General features: G+C 44.5%; 1 long non-coding RNA gene across 1 annotated transcript; it reads right to left on the reverse strand.

Annotated features, from left to right (window-relative positions):
• Positions 1-12,588: 12,588 nt before the first annotated feature.
• Positions 12,589-16,714, reverse strand: LOC123108976 (uncharacterized). Its single transcript, XR_006452324.1, has 3 exons — positions 16,104-16,714; positions 13,087-13,172; positions 12,589-12,941 (listed from the first exon to the last, which is right to left on the reverse strand). It is a non-coding gene; the product is annotated as an uncharacterized lncRNA (long non-coding RNA).
• Positions 16,715-20,841: the final 4,127 nt, after the last annotated feature.

Below are 20,841 nucleotides of genomic sequence, written 5' to 3' on the forward strand. Positions count from 1 at the left end.
GGATAAAGGGGTTCAGCTACCGCAGCAAGTAACAGTTGAATCGTTGTTGTCCTAATGCAATAAAAGAGAGCAGGAGCGAGAGAGTAGGATTGTATCGGAATGAACAAGGGGGTTTTGCTTGCCTGGAACTTCTGAAGATATTATAGTTCTTCATCGGTGTCATCGAATTCATTGTCGAAACGTCATCTACTGAGAGGGGACAAACACCGACAAACAAAGAAGAAACGCAATCAATGCAATGCACAATATGATGCATGCTATGACATGGCAATAAGAATGTGTTTTGGGCTAATGCAACTAGCAGCAGATTAAATGGATTTGGTTTGAATCCAAGATTCAAATTCAAACTCCATATATGACATTTCAAATGCCATTAATTCAAATTGTTGTATACAGCAGCTTTTAGTTGTTCTAACATGCATGAAAATGGTACAGATGGGTAGCTTGGATTTTTCTGATCATTTTTCATATATAATTTATTTCATTCTGAGTTACGGTTAATTTTCTATGAATTTTAGAAGTTTGCAACATTTTCTGGAATTTCCTATATAAGAATAAATTCAGAAAAGGATTTACTACGTCAACATGACATAGGTGTGACGTCAGCAGGTCAACTGGGTCGGCCAGGTCAAACCTGACCTGTGGGACCCACACGTCAGTGACACAAGTGACTAACAGAGTTAATTAATTCTAACTAATCAAATTAATAGCCATTGGGCCCACTGTCAGTGTCAGCAGGGGTAATTAGTCCTAAACTAATCTTGTCAGGTGCGGGGCCCACGCGTGTTAATCCCAGGGAGGTCAAACCCCTGGTCAGCGGGGTCAAACCCGCCGGCGACTCGACGCCGGCGAGGTCAGACGCGGCGGAGGGCCTCGGATTTGGTCCTCCGTCGACCAAATCGACGGCGGAGACGCGCTACGCGTAGCTGGGGAGCTCGTGCATCGAGTGGTGGTGGCGGTTGGGCCTGGGAGGCCGGAGTTGACGTCGGTAGCAAGCTAGGCGGCGGCCGGAGTTCGGACGGGGTTGGGTTCGACGCTACGGTGCACGGGAGGAGGAGCTGGTGGTGGCTACGGGCTCCTGGCGATGTGCTGAGCACAATGACGCACTCGGTTTCGAGCTTACGCGTCTGTGGCCACGACGGCGACATGGCCGGCAGAGCCGAGCTCTCGGCTGTGATGGCCAACGGGGTTAGGGGCGGCTCAAGCGACATGGCTAGGGGGAGAAAGAAGAGGAGCTCACGGCGAGTTGGCCGGTGCAGATGGAGAGGTCGGGGAAGCATCGGAGCAAGCGGGGCGGCGAGGCGGATCTCCGGCGACCGATGGCGAAGGCGGCGACGATGGCGACGAAGTGGGGCCCTCCGGCTTATTTCCTTCGGCGTGGAGAGGTTCAGCGCGAGGAGGCGGAGCTCGGGCACTAGCTGGCTGGGCGTGGGGATGCTGGTGGCCGCGGTGGCAGTGTGCGGCAGCGACGGAGGCGTTCGGGCGCGAGAGGGAGAAAGAGCAGAGAAGGGGAAAGGGGTCGGGAGAGAGTGAGAGAGAGCCAAAGGCTGCGTGGCGTCTCCGTGGCACGCCTGGGGGGGTCGAGGCTGCGCGGCTGGAGCAGGAGGTGGCAAGGCGTCGTCGGCGCTCGCCACCGTGCTGCTTCGGGGCGAGGGAAGGAAGACAACAGGAGGAGGTGGGCTGGGCTGTTGGAGTTGGGCCGGTTGGTGGGCGCCAGGTAAGTCCAGGTGAGTCTCTGTTCTTTTCCTATTTTATTTTCTGTTATTTGTTTTGATTTAGTTTGAGAACTAAATCATTTTAAAACTTTCTGTAAATTTTTGTGTGAGCTCGGAGAGATAGTCCAAGGCCACAAGCAAATTTACAAAAATATTTGAACATTATTTCTTATATAGCAGAAATAATTCCAACCCAAATATGTTATTGATTTAAATCAAAGGCCCAAAATAAATTATTTCTGTGCCTCCAAAAATATTGGTTTGAGTTGTACCTCATGCCAATATTTTCACAGAATAACAAGAACATTTTCTTGGACTCATTTGATGAGAATTAAATGTTGGTTATTTTTAGTGGTCTTCTGAGGTTTCTGAAAATTCCTCAATTCAAATTTCATTAGAATTTAAACATGATGCTCACATGGAAGCTGGCATAGGTCAGGCCAGAACTAGGGATGTGACAGCCTCGTCCACGGCAACAGGATATATCCCCCGACTTGGTCGTTTGCCATCTAAAGTCTTCTTCCCCGCCGCCGACAGCCATCGCACCCGCAGCACCCTCAACGTATCAGCATAGGCCTACACAGCGTCACAAGAGAGGTGGTACTCTTCCATATGTGCTTAAGTTATTGATCTCACCCGAAAAATAGATCGTAATTTGTTTACTATACTTTTCTTGTCTGTACCAAATCGTAGTGGCTAGTTGAAAGCAAACATTGGTTGCGAAGTAGCTTTGTCCTGTTTGCACCTTCAGATCCGCCATGGCATGGGAACTATACTCGTAAAGCTTATGGTTTCCCCCCTTTATATTCACTACCATCATCGTAGGTGCTTCGTGTCGTGCTAGCACTGCTCCTCAAGACCTCAACCCAAAGCTTATGTGTTGAAATACGAATCTGATATGATGCTCATATCACTAAAACAGAGAACGTTTAATTGGTCTCCTAATGTTCCTATATTCGTTTCGAAAAGCATGTGCGCCACCCACTGGTCCAGCTAGTTCTAGTTTCATGATTTTTCTCTTGATGCTTAGGGTTTTCCCCTTTTATCTACTCTACTATGATCTGTGTAGGTGCTTTGCGTCATACTAGCATTACTCCACCCCTCAAGCTAAACAACACAACACTCAGAATTCGAAAGCTTAGTTGTTCAAATATGATTGTGATATGATACTGATATTAGTTAACCGACACATTTGATTGGTTAGCTAAAGGTCCCACTTGAGTTTCCAAATGCATGTCGCGACATATAGAGAGACAGCATAATTGCATTTCTTTGTCACTTGTTGACCGTACTTTCTTGTCCATACCAAATCTTAGTTGTTATTTCAAAGCAAACATCGGTTGCTAACTACCCTTTGCGCAGTTTGCAGCTTCAGATCTGCCATCCCACTACCACGGTCAACACTATACTCATCATGCTTATGTTTTCCCCGTTTTATGATGACCACAATCAGCCTACGTGGTTCGTGTCGTAATAGCACTGCTCCACCCATCGAGCTAAACAAGCTTAGTTGTACAAATTCATATCTGATATTATTGCTGATATTAGTAAAACTGAGAGATGTTTAATTGGTGAGCTAAATGTTCCTACTTTAGTTTCGAAATGCATGTGAGCCACATATGGAGAGACCGAAAAGAATAGTATTTCTCTGTGCGCTCTGGTTCATCATGGGTGGCCAACCGACATTGTATTGAAAGACTTGTAATATCTTCAATCTGCTTGCTCTTCTGCTCTTCTTTAATATGATACTCTTCTCTTGCGGTCGACTAGTCAGGTCGAGTTGTTCTCCCTTAGTATATTTTGAATCTGTCAGGTCAGGTCGACTTGTTCTTCTTTACTATATGTTGAAGCTATCATCTGCGAAGTATCATCACTTCTGGAGCTCTCATATTTTGAGTAGTAGGCCACATTATATTAATGCGGACAACAAATTACAGCATGCATGGCATCTTTTAAAAGAATTGCAGAGATAGCACAAAGGGGTTTATGGGGAGGCAGTATTGGATTAGAATCACTTTTGTATTACAAAGAAAATCTCACTTGTTTTTATGTTTTCATGCATGTCAGATATTGAACATTATCAAAATGAATATGAGAATGGGTGCACGAGAGGAATATTGCGGAATGATCCACTGGCTAACAAACTTGGTATGGTGGAGGATGGCCTATCTTATTCACCCATCAAGGTGCTTTCTCTAGCTTTGCAAAGATGTATTGGTCGCACATATTTTGCATCTGACCTCTTGCATTACTTCTACTTTGTTACACCATCTTCTTAGTTTAAACATCATATATGATTATATGCCATACCTATCCATTTTCTGTACCTATTCCATGTGTCGTCACACTATGTTTTTGCAGTCAAATGTTGTTCTTTCGTAATAGATATCCAAAAGGAAGAGGGTGAGTGCAAATCCTCAAGGAGTACAAACTAGGTATTTGGAAAAGGTAGTGATACATGTTAAATCAGATAGATCAGCAGCCACAGAAAACACAGGCCCAACTGTACCACACTTTACCCCTACTCCAGTGGCCAAACCCCTATTAGAACTGCTGGGAGCCCAGTGTTAGGTACTGTCTATGAGATCAATTCAAAGTTTGAACTCCTAAATTTCTGCTTGTGCCTTACCTTCTCTCTTGTATGAAAACTAATTTCAAATGAATCTCCTTGCTCAAAGGATCATACGATCTTAAATCAATAATGGGCTCTGCATTGCTCTTGTCAGTACCTCTCTCCCTTTTGCCTTGTAACGTTGTACTTAATTAATTGCTATTTGATTATGTATCATCAGTCTGCACCTGAGCTTCATTATCCTCTGTTCCTTCCAATATTATTTGGTCTATATTTACTCTTTGAAAAATGTAGAATAATGGCGACGCTTATAAAGAATTTTCTTTGGGGAATTTATTGAATTATCCTTCCATCAACATGGAGAAGGGCTTTGTCCAGCCCGTGTTAACATGTAATGTAAGTTCATCCTTCTCAAGCCTTCATACTTTGTTCTAGTATAGATTTGGATAGGCATCATTTCCTCTACTGCTATTTGCTTTGCTGTTTACATCTGATTGGATGTTTGCAACAACTACCAGTTTCAAATTGTAGTTGTAAAAACATGTTCCTTATGCAGAACAGATCCATTTATTTGCTTATATAATTGTGAAACCTGTTACGTGTCTCCTTGTTTCTCTTTCAGAGTCGTATCTCTTACGCCAGGCAGAACTTTAGGGAAGATAGTGAGCCAAACCATCTTGTGGACAGCGAGATGACCCCAAGGTCATATCTTGATGAAGACAGTGAGTTGAAGCTACTCACCAGCAGGTGTGATACAACCTCTGTGCATTCGCTGCCTCAATCAGTTCGACTTCTTCAGTCTCAACTTAAAGCGGAAAGGCTTGCTTCAGCTCAGCTCCGACTTGAAGTCAAAGATGCAATGAAGATGTCACAGGACTCCTGTGCGCACCATCAAGCCTTAAATCTAGTGTTGATGCATCTATCGTTGACACAACTGTGGTCTACTCAGCTTCTTCAGCTGTTTGGGGGGCCCTTCCTGGCTAGGCCTAGTGCCTTCTGAAGTGCTCTTAGTTTTGTATATTCTTTTGTCAGCGCGTTTATTTGCACTAGTGGCGAACTTTGATGCCTAGTGGATGTAATATGTTATAGCCGTGATAGCCTAGCATAAGTTGCTTGCTTATTTATTTCCTTGTTGTCTTGTTTATTTGTTTGCTTGTAGTCATTGCAGTTCTTTTTCCGCGGTTTGCTAGTGGCTGCAATAACCTATTTTTTAAAACTAGGCTACAATAAACATGGGCTAATATTTACTGTAGTGACACTGGGCCTCCTACGGGCCGTAGAAACAGTGGGCCTTCTACGGGCCGTAGAAACAGTGGGCCTTCTAAGGGCCGTAGAAACAATGGGCCTTCTACGGGCCGTATCATCAATGGGCCTTATACGGGTAGTATGATAACATGGGCCAATAACAGGCCGCATTATGGCCGTAAATGGGCTAGAGTTGGAATCGTCCGTTCATGGGCCAACCATAAGGGGCCATCGTTAATATGCCGTATTTCATGACGCTATGAAAACGGCCCAACATATTAATGGACCACAAACGGGCCGACTGTAACCACAGGCTGAATTTGGCCCACAAGCAGAAAATGACAGTAACGGGCCGTAAGTAAACGAATGCTGGAAATGAGCCCAAGAATAAATGGGCTCCGAGAAGGCCGAAAGATAACATGGGCTGGAAACAGCCCAATGGATTAACGGGCCGTTAATGGGTATAAAGTGATACACTGTTCATTACAGGCCAGTTTCACCACGGGCCGTTAATGGGTGTAAACTGATACACTGTTCATTACGGGCAAGTTTCACCACGGGCCGTTAATAGGCCAAGAGTTATATAGGGCCTCATATGGGCCGAAAGACATCATGGGCCATACATGGGCCAGAAGTGAAAATGGGCTGGAATCATATTGGGTGGCCCAGATGACGCTACTGGGCCTAATTTGGATAGGGCGTAACGCGCCTTGGGTTAGCGGGCTGTAAATGGGCTATATGCGAACAGGCCGTTAACAGGCTTTCCATGGGCCGGATCGCCACATTTTGTCCAAGTCAAACGGGCTGGCCATTTCACAGGAATGGGCCTCTGTTGGGCCGTGCCACGTGTTGACGTATCATAAGAGCCTTCCGTCCAATGAGTGGATAACATCTGTCCCAACGATGAGCAGACACGTGTTTCCTCCAGCCAATGATGATTTTACACGTGGAAAATCCCCATTGGTCGGGGCTGTTAACGGGTTATCGGATCCAAAACCCGACCCGATAGCTTAACGGTGTTCCATTACGGTGGATGCCACGTGTCGGTCACCCTTGACGAAAGCACTTCTGTGACGCGCGATTTATCGTCATGGAAGTGGACACTTCCGTGATGATAATTTTGGTAATGTCATGGAACACTTCTACGACAGCACAGGTATGACTATCTTGATTCTGTCATAAAATTGTCATGGATGTACATGCATGACAAAAAACGCGACCTACTGTGACAAACACGTATCATCACGGAAGTGTATTTTTTTGTAGTGTATGTCAAATGAACTCGGTGGAGCCGGATAGATCAAATCGGTGGGGCTGAGTTTGACTTTTAGTTTGGGACATATGGGGATATGAGAAGGTGGTTGATGGTTTTTTGGAGCATATCACTAAGCATCTTGAGCAAGCAAGCCATTAAGCAACACCTCATCCCCTTTTAATAGTATTGGCTTTCCTATGGACTCAATGTGATCTTGGATCACTGAAATAGAAAATGTAGTCCTGAGCTTTGATCTTGAGCCAATCCTTTGTCCTTAGCATCTTGAAGGGGTTCCACATCCTCTTGTCCATGCCACTCCATTGTTGGACTTATCTGAAATATACTAGATAAAAGTATTAGTCCAACAAGAGATATGTTGACACTAATTACCAAAATCACCCAGGGAGCACTTGTGCTTTCAGATGGGGAGAGCCCGCCACCACAAGCTGCACTCTGCCACACCAAAGCACGACTTGGAAGGTTTCGAGTTCTTCACAATCATACTTGAGAATTCCTCCAGGAGGCATGTATATAAAAGGAGAGATCTCCCCTTCACCCATCTCTTTATCATAACTCTGCTGTTTGCTACATCACTGCTTGACCCATGCCGCAAAGCCTGCCTGACACTTTTATGAACATGTTGGATGGCCATCGGCCAAAGAATGTGAAGCTGCGACAGGCCGGCAGTGGGCTTAGAAGGATGTGGGTCATGGAGGTGGTGTTTAGGTACCACCACATGTACATGTGTCGTGGCTGGGAGCAGTTCGTCCATGCCTATGACCTGCGGCACGGGTACTTCCTTGTCCTCAGGTACGATGGGAACGCCATGCTCACTGTGAAGGTGTTCAACATGACTATGTGACGCATGCTCTACCAGGACGAAGACAATGTCAGTACGCTCTGCCTCTTCTTCCTCTCCATTTGGCTTTGTCTCACACCGATTGTTAAAAAACTTGGTTGCATTTGGTCAGGCAATGGGAGCACCAGTAGCGACTCTGGCTACAGCAAAGGTAGCAGCGACTCTGGCTACAGCAAAAGAAGCAATGAGGATGAGGAGGAACAGAGTAGGGATGAAGAGGAGCAGAGCATGGATGACCTCGCGATGGTGGTGGCTGAAGATGGCCACGCGATGGTGGTGGCTGACGATGGCCTCGCGATGGTGGTGCTTGACAATGACCCTACAGACGGTTGTGCCTGAAGATGGCCTCGCGATTGTGGTGGTGCCTCACGAAGACCACGCGATGGTGGTGGCGCCGGCGATCCCATAGCTGGGGGACTACAGGACCAAGCCAATTGTGGTAGCGGAGTACATCCCACTGCCTCACCGCTCTAAGGGCGTCAAGATGATGAAGGAGAAGGAGAAGAAGGAGGAGTGAATATCTTTAGTTTAATCTTATTATGGAACCTGATGCTAAACCCATTGTTGATCACCAACGTCAGTTAAATCCAAATATGAAAGAAGTGGTAAGAACAGAAATATTGAAACTTCTGGAAGCAGGTATAATCTATCCTATAGCTGCTAGTAGATGGGTAAGTCTTATTCATTGTGTCCCTAAGAAGGGAGGCGTAACTGTTGTCCCTATGATAAGAATGAACTTATTCCACATAGAATTGTTACAGGCTATAGAATGGTAATTGATTTTAGAAAATTAAACAAAGCAACTAGAAAAGATCATTACCATCTGCCTTTTATTGATCAAATGCTAGAAAGATTATCTAAGCACACACATTTTAGCTTCCTTGATGGATATTCTGGTTTCTCACAAATACCTGTTTCTCAACCTGATCAAGAAAAGACCACTTTTACTTGTCCTTTTGGAACTTATGCTTATAGACATATGCCTTTTGGTTTATGCAATGCACCTGCTACTTTTCAAAGATGTATGACTGCTATATTCTCTGATTTTTGTCAAAAGATTGTTGAGATTTTCATGGATGACTTTTCTGTTTATGGGAAGTCTTTTGATGATTGTTTAAGCAATCTTGATCGAGTTTTTCAATGATGTGAACAAACAAATCTTGTCTTGAATTGGGAGAAGTGCCACTTTATGGTTAACGAAGGTATTGTTTTGGGCCATAAAAGTTCAGAAAGAGGTATTGAGGTGGACAAAGCCAAGGTAGATGAAATTGAGAAAATTCCATGTCCTAAAGATACCAAAGGTATTCAAAGTTTCCTTGGTCATGCTTGTTTCCATAGGAGATTTATTGAAGACTTTTCTAAAATTTCGAGGCCTCTTACAAATCTTTTGCAAAAGAATATTCCTTTTGTTTTTGATGATGATTGTTTGGAAGCCTTCGAAACACTCAAGAAAGCCTTAATTTCGGCACCTGTTGTTCAACCACCTGATTGGAATTTGCCTTTCGAGATTATGTGTGATGCTAGTGATTATGTTGTTGGTGCTGTTCTAGGACAAAGAGTTGATAAGAAATTAAATGTTACCCATTATGCTAGTAAAACTCTAGACAGTGCTCAACGACATTATGCTACTACTGAAAAAGAATTCTGAGCAGTGGTGTTTGCTTGTGATAAATTTAGATCCTATATTCTTGATTCCAAAGTAACCGTTCACACCGATCATGCTGCTATAAAATATCTTATGGAAAAGAAAGATGCTAAATCAAGACTCATTAGGTGGGTTCTTCTACTATAAGAATTTGATTTGCATATCACTGATAGAAAAGAAGTAGAGAACCCCGTATCTGATGACTTGTCTAGGCTTGAAAATATTCTTGATGACCCACAACCTATTAATGATAGCTTTCCTGATGAACAGTTAGCTGCAATAAATGTTTCTAATAGTACACCTTGGTATGTTGACTATGCTAATTATATTGTTGCTAAAAACATACCACCTAGCTTTACATACAAACAAAAGAAAAAATTATTCTATGATTTAAGACATTACTTTTGGGATGACCCACATCTTTATAAAGAAGGAGTAGATGTTATTATTAGACGTTGTGTACCTGAGCATGAATAGGAACAAATCCCATGGAAATGTCACTCTGAAGCTTATGGAGGACATCATGCGGGAGACACAACTACTCATAAGGTATTGCAATCTGGGTTTTGTTTGCCTACTCTCTTTAAGGAAGCCCGTAAGTTCATCTTATCTTGTGATGAATGTCAAAGAATAGGTAATATCGGTAAGTGTTAAGAAATGCCTATGAATTATTCACTTGTTGTTGAACCATTTGATGTTTGGGGATTTGATTTCATGGGACATTTTCCTTCCTCTAATGGGTATACTCATATTTTGGTTGATGTTGATTATGTTACTAAGTGGGTAGAAGCTAATTTCAACTAGTACTGCTGATCACAACACCTTTATTAAAAGTCTTAAGGAAGATATTTTTCCAAGATTTGGAGTCCCTAGATATTTAATGACTGATGGTGGTTCACACTTAATTCATGGTGCTTTCCGTAAAATGCTTGCCAAGTATGATGTTAACCATAGAATTGCATCACCCTACTATCCTCAGTCTAGTGGTCAAGTTGAACTTAGCTAAATAAAACTAATCATACAAAAGATTGATAATAGGTCCAGGAAGAATTGGTCTAAGAAACTAGATGATGCACTTTTGGCTTATAGACCAACATATAAAAATCCTATGGGTATGTCTCCTCAGAAAATGGTTTATGGAAAAGCTTGTCATTTGCCTCTTGAGTTAGAACATAAAGTATATTGGGCAATTAAAGAACTCAACTATGATTTGGAACTTGCTGGTGAAAAGAGGTTATTTGATATTAGCTCGTTAGATGAATGGAGAGCCCAAGCTTATGAAAATGCAAAGTTATTCAAAGAAAAAGTTAAAAGATGGCATGATAGTAGATCCAAAAGCATGAGTTCAAAGTTGGATAATATGTTCTTTTGTACAACTCTCGTTTTAGATTCTTTGCAGGAAAACTCCTCTCCAAATGGGAAGGACCCTACTTTATCGAGGAGGTTTATCGTTCTGGAGCTATCAAGATAAATAATGCCAAAGGCACTAACACGAAGGTTGTTAATGTGCAATAAATAAAACATTATATCTCAAGTACGCCCATTAATATTGAAAGCAATATTATCCAAACTATGGCACCGGAAGAACACATAAAAGAAACCTTTCGGAACACTCTAGAATCGTGAAAAAGAGGAGGTATGCGATACGGTAAGTAAACGGACTACAAAAAATCCGCAAAAATATTTTTTGCCAATTTTGGAATATTTAAAAAATTAGGAAAATAAGAAATTACCAGGAAGGTGACCCTGGTGGGCACAAGACACAAGGGCGCCCCTGGCACCATGTTTTTTCCCACCTCGGGTACCTTCCGGACTCTGTTTTTTTTCGTTTGCTTGTTTCTCAAGTTAAAAAATCTTTATATACCCCCCGAACCTGTTGACCTCGGTATCATGGAGAAATCTCCTCTTTTCTTTACTTGCTATTTTCTGGCAGATCTGTTAAGCTAGGCACCATGTCTTCTCCCTCCTCCAATGCTGAAGAAGGCGATGCTTGGTTGCTTCAGTTGGAGTCCAGGGGAGCACTACAAAAAAAATATTTCTATGATGATACGTGTTTGTCACAGTAGGTCACGTTTTCTGTCATGCATGTACATCCATGACGATTTTATGACAGAATCAAGATAGTCATACCTGTTGTGACGCCACCGATTCAATTGTACACTAATCATACACGCAAATGTGTATGATCAAGATCTGGGACTCGCGGGAAGATATCACAACACAACTCTAGGAAAAAATTAAAATAATACAAGCTTTATATTACAAGCCAGGGCCCTCGAGGGCTTGAATACATAAGCTCGAATACAAACGAGTCAACAGAAGCAACATTATCTGAGTACAGACATGAGTTAAACAAGTTTGCCTTAAGAAGGCTAGCACAAAAGCACCATCGATCGAAAAGGCAAGGCCTCCTGCCTGGGATCCTCCATATCACTTGCATCACATGCTCGGGCGGGTACCTCTTAGGGCCGACCCATCTTTATCCACTTTAATCAGTAACAATAGTAATGTAAAGGCAATCCGGGTGGCTACCACATCAAGAAGGAACCCGAGGCTTCACCCTCGTTGGATTCCCACCTGATGTACACATCAAGATGAACGTAAGAGGAAATCACACTCGAGGTTCACACTTGAGGTATTGCACGACAACGTTGTTATCGGAAGTGGAAAAGGAGGAATCACCCTCGATGACCATGACCGGGTAACTACTCCACAGAGTTAGCATCAGAAGTGCTAACAAGGTATCACCCTCGGCACTTGATAGTAAGGCTGCGGTGTCATACAACTAAGGGGAGTGTTGTGCGGTGTCGGGGCCTGATCTTCAATCCCGTTGATCGGGTCTTCTGATAATCCAGCGAGGCAGTTGGGTCAATATTGGGTCTCTGATGGGTCTCTAACCAGCCTATACTAAGCAGTTTCGGATAACTAGTAAGATGCCCGTGCTACGCTACGGAATCACAAAAGAATAAAAAACACAAGAATGTTCTAAGACATTGATCAAATCGATGTCATATAGTTGCGGAATCACAAAAGATAGAAAACACAAGAATGCACCTAGACATTGATCAAATCGATGTCATATAGTTGATAGGTACACATTTAGCACAATCAAACACACGATTTCCAACCAATAAAATCCTTCTTCTAAGCCAAACATTTAGATCATATACCGACTTCTCGTCGAACCTACCAAAAAAAGGAAAATTAGCAACATAAATATTTGCAAGTGATGTAGGTCGAATAGTAATCAAATAACTACAGGAGAACAACTGAGCAATATTTGACGAAATGCTAAACTGCAAGTGCCCACAAGCACACATATTCCTTAACTAAAATACATCTACTCACAACCAGACTGCGCTGAACATGCTAAATTACAGAATATGTTCTAGCGGTTGTTGCCTTGCAACCACGAAATAGTAGTCAACATAAACAAAATGGTATCATTTTTAATAGGAATCTAAATCTGCCAAGACACCATATAATGCACAAAAATCTAATTTGGTCTCGTCATCTCTGGCTCCACTTCGAGCCCTTGCAGTTTGGGGCGTAAGACCTGCTGCTTTCTTGATCTTGTAGTTCTTCAGCTTCACACCTAAATCCAAGGGTTTCTCCTGGAAACTCCTAAGCTTATCGAATATCATTTTGACCTGCCATGTAAATCATCGTTTTTAAAAAATTTCAGTGATTTGGTGAAAACAAAAAATCCAAGTGTAGTTTGAGCTGATACTAAGTATATATGTGCATATGCCTGACGAAGTCATGCGATTTTATATAAAGGGAAATATAACAAACCTAGCTTGGAGAATTTCTGTCTAACTAACTCTTCTAAAACAAGCTGATCCACCACAGAATCAAGTATAGTGAAGTTCCATACGAAGCTGGAATAGGTAGCAAAAATTAGGAGACAACACGTAGGAGAGAAGACAATATATCAAGGGCAGGCATTATCCTCTGTTTCAATGTATCGTAATCCTAAAAGGCCAGTAGAGTTTGAAAATCATGCCTTATGTATATTGACATCTTGATTTCCTAGTCTAATCAACACTAAACCAGAATGCCAAAGAATAAAAAGCTTCAGGCTATGCAACGAATACATTACAGTGGTAACTAATAACAAGCTACCTGGACCACCCAGGTGTTGTATTTTCTCCAAACTTAATCCCAAGTTACATATTGTTGGTATATATCAGTGTGCTATTCTAGTAAACCTTGACCATATATATCAACACCCGTTGTTGAAAAAATAAGTGGAAAAGGACAAATATTATCCTGTGTCCAAATTCTGGTTAAAAGTCACCCAAGATACCAGGGTGAATATTAAACAAAGAAAAACATGCTTTTTTTACCATCTATCAGTAAAATCAGGTTATCCAATCAAACTTAACTGCCCCAAAGGAACTAATACTTTACATTTTTAACTACAACCAATTCACCATTATATGTTAATCTAAATAATGCAGCCTATTTGGCTGTCATTGTAAACTCAGTGGTTATATCTTATTTGTACAGAAGAATTGCTGGAATGAAAAGTAAGAAACAATCAATTCTTGTTATATTCCCAAAACATCCCCAGATACTACGGCAAAAAAAGATCTGATTCTTCCTAGTGCATTGAGTTGAGCGTTTACAGGCAGCCAAGCAAAATTGCAAATACGCTCACACTACTCCCATCCTTGGTTAAGGTCTGGCGGCTAGAGATCTGACCAGAAGTTGTCTATAAAAGCATGTAGACGGGAAGAGATTAGAGATGGAGAGGAAGTAGTCCATCATAGCACCTCCACCTCAACCATCACAACAGAACAAGCCGTGTAGCGCATCAGGGGAGAATAGCAGTAGGTGGTGGCGGCGCCGCCGTAGATGAGCAGCGCGCAGCCGACGACTTACTTGCGGAGGACGGCGTTGGAAGAGGCGGGGATGGCGCGGAGGAGACAGCTATGAGGACGGGGGTGGACGGTAAGGCTGTTGAAAGAAACAGAGGAGGCAGCGGACGTGTCGGGGCAAGGACGGCGTCGGCACTCGGCCGCGTACTTGCCAAGATCAACGTTGGGAAGATTGGGAAGGGGGCGGAGCCGCGGAGGAGACGACGAGGAGGTGGGGCATCGTCGTGGTGGTCGACGGTGGGGCATGAGTGTTGGGGTGGATAGCGCCGACACCAACAGCAGCGCGACACCTCTCCAGATCGTTCCACGACCTTCCTTTTTTCTCTGAGATGGACAGATGAGGCAGGGGAGAGATGGGCTGAACAGGAGATACAAGGAGTCATCTACAAATAGAGGAGGAGTGGCGGGCGGTTTTTTGCAAAGTTGCCATAGATTGCCCAGCTAGCGTTGGATTTAGATCCGATGGCCATAATTGAAGGATGGCAGGCACACCATCACCACCAACTCGGGTTTTTATAGTAGTAGAGAGTAGAGAAAACAGGTAGGTAACAATAGCAGGTTACAAGATCAGGCCATGCATCAGAATAGGTAAAGCAGTAGCAGCAACAATTTCTAATGCAAGCATAAGAGAGGATAGAATAGGCGATATTGGAATGTTTAAAGGGGGGGGTGCTTGCCTAGAAGCTCAGTTGCAAAGTAAGAAGAGTCGTCGGCGACGTAGTCGATCATAGGGGCAGCATCGGTCTCGAGGTCTACCAGAGAGAAGATGGGGGAGAAATAGTAAATACAGAGAAAACAGATGCAACACAAAGTATGCTATGCTAACGTGCAGTGCAAGGTTGCCTAAAGATATGTCTAAGTCATTCAGTTACTTTAGGTTTTTACTTGGATTTATTAACCGGTTCGTATGCACTATTCATCTACCTGAAACGGGCTAAAAGTTACAGGTTCACCTATGTAGAGGGTTCCGACATGGAAATAAACGACATGATCAGATTCGTCTCGTCGTTCTAAGCAACATGTCCATCTGAGTTACCATTTATTTTCTAAGATTTATCAAAGTTTTATTCATTTTCTGGAATTCCTGGATTAATTTTAATTTAAATTATTTTAAACCGAAAATGCTACGGGTAGCCACTAGTGCACCCAGCAGGGTGCTGGTGTGGCTGATAGTGGGCCCCATTTGACTGCCCAGTCAAAAGTTAACTGAGGGCTTGACTTGTTAAAGGGGGCCCACTGGACCCACCTGCCAACGACTGGACTGGTCCAGTCAGCTGGTTGACTAGTCAACCGGGTCCAACGGGACCCAGTGACGGTAGCTTAGTTAGTGGGTTAACTAGGCTAACTAAGTTAATTAGTTAGGTGGGCCCATCTTGCAAGTGACTCTGTTAGTTAGTAGGTTAATTAGCTCTAACCTAAACGCTACAGTAAGGGCCCACTAGTCAGTGAGTGCTTAGGCGCGGGATGAGTGGGCTAACCAGTGGGTCCCACCGGACAGCAGCCCACCGGCGTTTAGAATGTGGTGGCGCGCCGGCGGCGACCATAGAGGCGGCGGCGAGGCTCGGAAAAACGCCTCTGGAGACCAAATGAGAAGCGGAGGGGATTGTTCGTTCGAGGGAGCTTGCGCGCATCCATCTGGGCAGTCGGCAGCGGCAGCAGAGGCCTAGAACGACAGCGGTGACCAGCGTGGCGGCGATTGGAGCTCGGGCTTCGAGCGAATCGCGTGCTAGGGCTCGGTTTCATCCAACGAACGGATCAGGCGGCTTCGTGGTGGAGCAATAAGTGCTCCCGAATGCTCAGGTGGCCCTGGGGCGGCCAGTTGCCACGGAGGTGAGGTAAACGGTGGCGGCCGGAACGCAGTAGTGAGGACAGTAAGCAATGGCGCAGGGGGCGGGCTAGTAAGATAGGGGAGGTGGTAGCGGGACTCACCGAGCGGCACATACGCAGGCCCGTGGGAGTTTAGGAGCAGCAGACCAAAGCGGATCGGCGGAGAAGTGCTGGCAACCGAAGCAAAGGGGACGGCTCGATTCGCCCTCTGCAGCGGCTCCCAGCTCGAGTTCGTGGACGGAAACAATGTGGACGACTACGGCGGAGATGAGGGACGCGGCGGTGAGGCCTCGTGGTGGCGGTGGCCGCGGTGGTGGCACGGCGACGGCGACGACCGCGCCTGAAGAGAAGGGAAAAGGGGATCTGAGAGGGGAGGCGGAGAGGGGCAAGCTGAGCGGGGGTGAGTGGATGCGGGTAAAGAGGAGACGGGGAGGTGCGGGGCCTTATCCCCTCGCTGGGGCATCGCCGGCGAGGTGGTTGGGGCAGAACCGCGCCCCTGTTTCGACCCCGTTTGGCTGAACAGAGGAAGGGACGACCCGTGGGCATCGGTGGGCTGGGCCGGCCGATGGGCTAAGGCCCAGGGAGCGGTGGGGTGTTCTCTCTCTCTCTGCCTCACCTCTTCCTTTTCTTTTCTTTTACCTTTTTGTTTATTTATTTGGCATTTACTTTTAGTAGCAAATGATTTTTGTTGTAGATGAAACTTGGCACATAAATACCCGGTGTTATCCTAAGGCCGCACAAAAAGTTTCAGAGCATTCAGAAAAGTTAGACCAATTGTTCAAAATCAAAATGGCTTACTTTAATGTTGTTGGACCATTTATTAAATCCTAGGAATCTATTTATGAGTCTGATGATGTTGGTTTCTCCATGATAATTCCTTAGTGAATATTTGCAACCCAACCAACATTTTTTGTTTTATTTTTGAAGAAAATAATTTGACATGCAACTTGAATATGAATTGGAATTTGATTTGGAACAAAGTGATGATTAGCAAAATAATTGTGATGACTTGGCAGTCATTAGCATGAGTTTACTGTAGCATGATTACCGGGGTGTTACATATGTGATGTCGTAGAAGTGTTCCATGACGTTACCAAAATTATCATCACTGAAGTGTGCACTTCCATGATGATAAATCGCGTGTCATGGAAGTGCTTTTGTCAAGGGTGACTGACACGTGGCATCCACCGTAATGGGTCACCGTTAAGCTATCGGGTCCTATTTTGGGTCCGATAACCCGCTAACAGCCAAGACCAATAGGGATTTTCCTTGTGTAAATTTATCATTGGCGAGAGGAACCACGTGTCGGCTCACCATTGGGACAAATGCCATCCACTCATTGGACCGAAGGTGCCTATGATACATCGACACGTGGGACGGCCCAACAGTGACCCGTTTAAGGTAAAAGGCCGGCCCAGCTAAAGGCCCATCATATTTTTTCAGACACTAGTGGGCTGGCCCGTTAACAGCCTGCCATGTTTTGGGTCAAATTGAGGCCCATATCAAATCAGGCATGTTCACTGCTTGCCGTGTTTTGGGCCAAATTATGGCCCATATCGGATCAGACCCGTTAACATGCCTCTTTTCTTTTGGGCCCATTCTAAGCCAGGTTTGTAATTCAGTCGTTAAATGCATGTTTACCAGTTCGGCCCATTAATAGTTTCGGCCTATTAGCGGCTCGTGGTGCAACTGGGACGTTGTCGACCCAGTTTAAATTTAGGCCATTTAACGGCCCATGCAGAAACTGGGCTATATCTTGTCCGAAGTAACTTTAGGCCTCTTAACGGCCCGTAGTCTTCGTGGATAAATTTCAGCCGAACTGGCCTATCAGCCTTTTAATGGCCCGTGTAACAGTTGGGCCTAATTAGAGTCCGCGTTGAATCTGACCTGCTTACAATCAATCTGATAAGGGCCCGTGACACTATTGGGCCTACGGCCCGCATTGATACTGTCCTGCTTAAAGCCCATAATTTTATTGGGCCAAACAGGGCCCGAGATGTATTTTAGCCTCTTAACGACTCATCCTATTTTGGGCCAAACATGGGCCTTAGGCAGTTTTGGCCTGTATTGGCCCGTGAATTTTTCGGCTCAATGCTAGCCCAATCTAGTCTTTAGCCTGTTAAAATCCCATGGTATTCTCTGGCCCAGCTGCCAGAATTCTAATCAGCTTGTTAAAGCCGGAAAACTACTATACGACTAGACCTGCTAATGGCCCAAGATGATTATACACTACTGCCGGATGCTGTTAACGCGACACTACGATCAAAGACCCTTCGAGACATTGTGTATGATGAATAATCGCAAACGATGGTGTCAGAGAACCGTAAAAAATGTCCAAAACGTTTGCGATGACGGATGCATCAAACACGGTTCAGATTTTAGTTGCGTGTGCGATGAAAGGCATACGGTTGATCCAGTAGAACTGTTTGCGATGAGGAAGAACAACAGAAACGGGCAGCCATATCAATGTGTGTATGATATACGGCATACAGTTCCCTCCGATGAACTGTGTGCTATTAGGGAATGCAACAGAAATGGTCAACCAGATCAAGGTGTGTGTGATATACAGAATACAGTTCACTCGGATAAACTGTTTTCGATTAGGAAAGAGAACGGAAACGATTCATCTTAACAAGATGTGTGTGATATGCGGCATTCGCGATCAGCCAAAAGAACACAAACGATTTGTGTAAACCAGATGTGTGTGATACACAGCAACCAGCCCACTCGGATGAACTGTTTGCGATGAGAAATTACAACACAGACGGTTACTATAGTAAGTTCGTGTGCGACTGTTCGTACAAAAAACTTTGAAAAATGCAAACTAGTTGCTTGCGTATAAACAATTATCAAAAAGTAACGAGATAGACCTTCTTCAAGCCAAACAACATGTGTTCAAAAAACAAAAAATGTCAAAAATTACAAAACAAAGACTTCGATATTACAAAAAATGTCAAAAATTACAAAAAAAAGACCTAGATGGGATGGGTCACTACAAAGGTTTATAATAAACCTTTGTAGTTACCCATCCAACTAGTTAATATTGAGTTCACTTCCCATCTGGTCACCCATCTCATGACTACTCCAACCTCAGCACAGTTAACATGGGAGTTCTGTTAGATGAGCTATCAGTAGGGAAGCTGGTCCTTGCTGCTGTAGATCCCTCTTTGCAGCCTTTATTGCATAACACAATGGAAATAGTTTAACTGAACAATATGTGTGTGATACGCGGCAAACAGGTCCGTGATCAGAAATGTGTGCGAAAACCAATAATAACACAGACGATTGCTGCTAATAAGCCGTGTGATTTGCTCTGTCTACAGAAGAATAACATGTATATATATATATATAACTGAAATAAACATCCAATTACCTAAGTGACTATACAGATCATTCACACACACCTCAATAAACAATTGCATGCATTCTAAAGTAGGAGAAACAATCATCTAGTCATCTACTTCTTGTGACGCTCCCGCTACTGCTATGTGGCTCGATCCCTCTGTTGGAAATATGCCCTAGAGGCAATAATAAAAGTATTATTATATTTCAATGTTCATGATAAATGTCTTTTATTCATGCTATAACTGTATTATCCGGAAATCGTAATACACGTGTGAATACTTAGACCACAATATGTCCCTGGTGAGCCTCTAGTTGACTAGCTCGTTGTGATCAACAGATAGTCATGGTTTCCTGACTATGGACATTGGATGTCGTTGATAACGGGATCACATCATTAGGAGAATGATGTGATGGACAAGACCCAATCCTAAGCATAGCATAAAAGATCATGTAGTTCGTTTTGCTAGAGCTTTGCCAGTGTCAAGTATCTCTTCCTTCGACCATGAGATCGTGTAACTCCCGGATACCGTAAGAGTGCCTTGGGTGTACCAGCGTCACAACGTAACTGGGTGACTATAAAGGTGCATTACAGGTATCTCCGAAAGTATCTGTTGGGTTGACACGGATCGAGACTGGGATTTGTCACTCCGTATGACAGAGAGGTATCTCTGGGCCCACTCGGTAATGCATCATCATAATGAGCTCAATGTGACCAAGGTGTTGGACACGGGATCATGCATTACGGTACGAGTAAAGTGACTTGCCGGTAACGAGACTGAACAAGGTATTGGGATACCGACGATCGAGTCTCGGGCAAGTAACGTACCGATTGACAAAGGGAATTGCATACAGGGTTTGATCGAATCCTCGACATCGTGGTTCATCCAATGACAACATCGAGGAGCATGTGGGAGCCATCATGGGTATCCAGATCCCGCTGTTGGTTATTGACCTGAGAGCGTCTCGGTCATGTCTGCATGTCTCCCGAACCCGTAGGGTCTACACACTTAAGGTTCGGTGACGCTAGGGTTATTAGAAAGACTAGTATGTGACTACCGAATGTTGTTCGGAGTCCCGTATGGGATCCTGGACGTCACGAGGAGATCCGGAAGGGTCCGGAGGTAAAGATTTATATATGGGAAGTTGTCAAACAGACACCGGGAAGTTTCATGGTCATACCGGTATTGTACCGGGGCCACCGGAAGGGTTCCGGGGGTCCACCGGGAGGGGCCACCCCTCCCGGGGGGGCACATGGGCTGCATGGGGCAGGGAGCCAGCCCCTGGTGGGCTGGCCGCACCCCCCTCCCTTGGGCCCATGCGCCTAGGGTTGAGGGGGAACCCTAGAGGGGGCGCCTCCCTTGGCTTGGGGGGCAAGCCACCCTCTCCCCTCTCCCCTAGGCCGCCGCACCCCCCCTAGATGGGTTCTAGGGGCCGGCCCCCTTCTCCCTTCCCCCTATAAATAGAGGGGTGAGGGGAGGGCAGCCGCACCACCCTC

This window comes from Triticum aestivum, chromosome 1B (genome assembly GCF_018294505.1).
Source record: "Triticum aestivum cultivar Chinese Spring chromosome 1B, IWGSC CS RefSeq v2.1, whole genome shotgun sequence".
Classification (NCBI taxonomy): domain Eukaryota; kingdom Viridiplantae; phylum Streptophyta; class Magnoliopsida; order Poales; family Poaceae; genus Triticum; species Triticum aestivum.